The sequence below is a fragment of the Triticum dicoccoides genome, chromosome 7B, assembly GCF_002162155.2.
Source record: "Triticum dicoccoides isolate Atlit2015 ecotype Zavitan chromosome 7B, WEW_v2.0, whole genome shotgun sequence".
Classification (NCBI taxonomy): domain Eukaryota; kingdom Viridiplantae; phylum Streptophyta; class Magnoliopsida; order Poales; family Poaceae; genus Triticum; species Triticum dicoccoides.
The window spans coordinates 160,320,656-160,326,076 of record NC_041393.1 but is presented as its reverse complement, the minus strand read 5'-3'; positions in this window follow the sequence as shown (position 1 = coordinate 160,326,076).

Below are 5,421 nucleotides of genomic sequence, written 5' to 3'. Positions count from 1 at the left end.
TCGACTGCTATCCAGCATGCATCTAGAGTATTAAGTTCATAAGAACAGAGTAACACATTAAGAAAGATGACATGATGTAGAGGGATAAACTCATGCAATATGATATAAACCCCATCTTTTTATCCTCGATGGCAACAATACAATACGTGCCTTGCTGCCCCTGCTGTTTCTGGGAAAGGACACCGCAAGATTGAACCCAAAGCTAAGCACTTCTCCCATTGCAAGAAAGATCAATCTAGTAGGACAAACCAAACTGATAATTCGAAGAGACTTGCAAAGATAACTCAATCATACATAAAATAATTCAGAGGAGATTCAAATATTTCTCATAGATAAACTTGATCATAAAACCACAATTCATCGGATCTCAACAAACACACCGCAAAAAGAGTTACATCAAATAGATCTCCACAAGAGAGGGGGAGAACATGGTATTGAGATCCAAAAAGAGAGAAGAAGCCATCTAGCTAATAACTATGGACCCAAAGGTCTATGGTAAACTACTCACAACTCATCGGAGGGGCTATGGTGTTAATGTAGAAGCCCTCCATGGTCGATTCCCCCTCCGGCGGAGCGCCGGCGAAGGCTCCAAGATGGGATCTCGCGGATACAGAAGGTTACGGCGGTGGAATAAGGTTTTTGTTGGCTCCCTGGATGTTTTCGGGGCACGTGGGTATATATAGGAGGAAGAAGTACGTCGGTGGCCGCTCGAGCGGCCCACGAGACTAGGGGGCGTCCTCCACCCTCGTGGCCGCCTCGGCTGCTTCTTGGCTTGCACTCCAAGTCCTCTGGATCACGTTTGTTCCAAAAATCACGCTCCCGAAGGTTTCATTCCGTTTGGACTCCGTTTGATATTCCTTTTCTTCGAAATACTGAAATAGGCAAAAAAAACAGTAATATGGGCTGGGCCTCCGATTAGTAGGTTAGTCCCAAGAATGATATAAATGTGTAAAATAAAGTCCATAAACATCCAAAACGGGTAATATAATAGCATGGAACAATAAAAAATTATAGATACATTGGAGACGTATCAAGCATCCCCAAGCTTAATTCCTGCTCGTCCTCGAGTAGGTAAATGATAAAAACAGAATTTTTGATGTGGAATGCTACCTAGCATAATTCTCAATGTAATTTTCTTTATTGTGACATGAATGTTCAGATCCAAATGATTCAAAACAAAAGTTCATATTCACATAAGAAATAGTAATACTTCAAGCATACTAATAAAAGCAATCATGTCTTTTCAAAATAACATGGCTAAAGAAAGTTCATCCCTACAAAATCATATAGTTAGGTTATGCTTCAATTTCATCACACAAAAATGTTCCCAAATTCTACACCCCCGGTGACAAGCCAAGCAATTGTTTCGTACTTACACTACTAGGGAAAACCTTATACACAGAAATTTAGCAACAACGCGGGTCAAAAAAGGGCGCTAGTGCTAGATAGCAGTAGCGTTTGAGAAAAAACCACGCTACAGATACAACCTTAGCAGTAGCGCGTGTAGTGGCAAAAGCGCTACTACTAATATTCCCATTGCTAGAATGATAGGCTACGCATAGCAGTAGCGGGCTTGGAAGAAGCGCGCTACCGCTAGGGCATAAGTAGCAGCGCGTTTCCTAAGAAGAGCGCTACTACTAATGGAAATAAAATAAGATGAAAAACAAATAGAAAAGTAAATGAAAATGAAAGAAATAGAAAAAGGAGAAAGGAAAAAATAAAATGTAAAGCAAAATAAATGAAAAAGCGAAAAAACGGAGGAAGGCATAGCAGTAGCGTGTGTTCGTAAGAGGCGCTATAGCTAACGTAGCTGCAGCGCGTGTCCTAGACCCCCGCTATAGAAACAAAAAAGGAAATTAAAAAATGGAAGAAAATTACATAGCTATAGCAGCAGCGCGTTTTGTAAAAAAACGCTATAGCTATCTTAGCTATAGCGCGTTTTACCAAACGCGCTACCGCTAAGTTTGACTTAACCAAAAAACCATTTCCCCCCGGCCACCACTTCTCCCCCAAATCCCTCAACCCACCCCGCGCGTTGCCGTCTCCCCGATTCGCCATCGCCCCACTTCGCCGCTGTCTCCTGCCGACGTCGACGCCGCCAGAGCCGTGCGCCGTCGACGCCACCAAAGCCGCCCCCAACGCCACGGAGCCGCGCGGCCTCGTCAACGCCACCGGAGCCGCCGTCGACGCCACCGGATCCTTCCTCGCCACAACTGCCTCCCTCGCCGTCACCGGAGACGCCCCTGCCTCCCTCGCCACCATTGCCTCCCTCGCCACCACCGGAGCCATCCTCTGTAAGCCCCCACCCGTCCTCTCTCTCTCATGCATAGGTTAGCTAGTTTAATTAGGTTAATTATCTTGGTTAGGGCAAAAATTTAGTTAGGGCTTTGACAGAGAAGTAGTTAGGTTAACTAGTTTAATTAGGTTAATTATCTAGGTTAGTGCAAAAATTTAGTTAGGGCTTTGATAGAGAACTAGTCAGGTTAACTAGTTTAATTAGGTTAATTATCTAGGTTAATTAGTGCAAAAATTTATTTAGGGCTTTGACAGAGAACTAGCTGCGTTAACTAGTTTAATTAGGGTTAATTATCTAGGTAAACTAGATTAACTAACTAGGTTAAATAGGTAGGTTAATTAGGTTCGTTGGATTAACAAGGTAGGTTAAGTAGGTTGGCTAGGTTAGAGGAAAATTTTATTTTAGAGCATTAGGTCAGAAGGGTTAGAGAAATGGTGTTCCTTTGCAATTTAATTGGGTTCTGTCCTAGGCAGAGAAGGGTTAGAGATAATAATGTGTGTTTGTGTGAGAGAGAGGAATAGCTAGATCAACATAATTTGGGTTCTGTCCTAGGCAGAGAAGTGTTTAGTGAGGTCATTTTGCAAAGGTTTTTGATTTTTGAAAAGACCACTATTTTTCAAGGAAAAGAATTTAGGCAAATTTTATTTTAAAGATGATCCCTTCCTAGACTTTTATTGTTGATTATATCTTTTCATTGAAGTGGTCATGTTATATCTTTTCATTGAAGTTGTTCGATTGTGCCCAAGTGGCTTTGTTGTTTCCAGGGAATGATGCTGAGTGGCCTATGTTTTGCCGGAATGTTGATTCATTTCTGTTCCGGCAAATTTCAGGTTCTCGATTTGTCCACTTTTTAGCAAAGGTCATGCCGAAATTTTCCGTGAATTTCGGCATGACTTGTGCTACAAACTAGGACATATCGAGTGCCCGGGATTTGCCGCACCAGGAAGGAGTCAACATTCCTGCAAAACAATAGGCCTTTTTATGTTGTTATTCATTTTATTAGGTCTAGAATTAATTGACTAGATTTAATCAAAGGAAACATGGCTAGCAATGTGAAGGACGGGGTTCTGGTGATTGCGACGACGTCTACCGGGCGGCAGACGATTTTTTTAGCCTTACCGATGATCAACCGATGTTGTTGCTGGGCCCACCGGTGGCATCGGGGACTAAGACCGACACGCAAACCGGTGCTGAGACTGAGACCGACGCTGAGACTCAGACCGGCATCGAGACCAGCGCTGAGACTGAGACCGGTGCTGCCTCGGGGAGCGGAGCCGGTGTAGAACTGAAAGCAAAGAGGCAACGGGTTCCGAAGAAACTCAGGACTACTAGACTGGTGGTCACGGAGGTGGACGACGGCATTTTTGAGCCAAAGGCGCCCGAGGAAGCGCGTCGATGCTACGGCAATCAAATAGGCTGCATCGTACGGACAACCGCCACCATCAACAATGAGAAACTATAGAAGATAGAAAATATGAGGAGCTCCCTCCTAAAGAAGTTTCACCAGATATTCTTGTTCCCGGGCCAGAATGAGAAGGATTATAAAGATCCAGACGAGGACCCGGCAATGAAGAAGATAAACAAACACGCCATGACCAAGTTTAGCGACGCGTTGGCCGCCTGGAAAACTCGAGTGAAAGCAAGGATCATCGACAAGAAGGAACCCTACTCCGAGATTGTAAAGGATAATCCGACAATCACGGAAGAGCAGTTTCAAATATTCAAGGAGGCTTGCGAGGCCGAAGCTGCCAAAAAAAGTCTAAGTACATGAAGGGGCTTCAAGAGAGGAACATTGGGAGCCACCACCTCGGAAGCCGTGGTTACGACGGAAAGAGGTCCAAATGGGCCAAGGAGGACACAGAAGCCGCGAGTCTGGGCATCCTAGACCCCTTGGAGGATTTCACCGTCCCTCAGGAGCGTGATTTCCTGAGGGCCCAACACCGTTGGGACCCCAGTGAAGAAGGTTTACGAGACAACACCGATCATTACGGAGTTCATGAGACTGCTGGTAATTCTAGTTTCTGATCAATTCGACTGCACACGTTAGTCATATTTGTAAACGATCCTTATGCCTTTTGCAAAGCGAGCAACACCGGATTGCGGCTGAAAGCGGCTCGCCGTCTGAGGCACTGCCGAGGCCCAAGTGGGACACTCCATTCAACCGGGCGTTGAACATATTGAAACGACAACCGGTGGATACTCGACCGTCGTATGGACGCATGCACGGTGTCAGAGACGGCGCCACGTGGAAGAAGTACTACCGTGAGACCACGGAGGAGAGAAAGGAAAGACGGAGGTTAACTAAAGAAAACACCAACAAGAAGGTTGAGATTGCGGTTGAGAAGAAATCATCTCAGACAGTCGCAACAGCGGTAGCTGCCGCAAAACAGGTGGTTGCAGATTTGTCTACATCCTTGGTGACGGGCGTTTTCACTTGGACAAGGCAAAATCCAGAAAAAAAATGCAGAGGACTTTCCCCTTGCTGACTTCTTGGGAGCACCTGCTCCCGCACCTGCTCCCGCACCTGCTCCCGCATCGGCTCCCGCACCTGCTCCCGCATCGGCTCCCGCACCTGCTCCCACATCGGCTCCCGCACCTGCTCCCGCACCGGCTCCCGCACCGACTCCCACACCGGACGTGCTTGGTGGTGCCTCTTCTTTGGCTGAGCTCGACGCCCTCACAGTATCTGTCACACCGCCCCCTTCAATATAAATGTATAATTTCCCGTTTTCGTTGCCTTTCGGATGCCTCATGTCGCAGACTTTTCTTTGCAGGCCGATGAAACCCCGTGCACCATATTGTACACCATCAACGAACAAAAGGTGGATGTGGGGAAGGCGACGATAATGGAGCCGAAGGAACCATTGTTCCACAGCCGGCCGATCCCCCCGAACGTCTTCAAGGTTTCCGTGGCCAGTGTCAAACCGGGCCACGAGAATTTGCCTCGTCTAATACTAGTGGGGGATGACGACGAGACCCCGCGGCGGCTTGGTGATTGTTGCAATGGGTGGGTCTTGTTGTGGCCAAAGAGTCTGCTTCGTCTGGAGGCGGCCGGGAGCACACCCACGAGCGCGCAGCCTCAGCAAGGTATGAACATCAACACCCCACCTACCCAATTAGCGTCG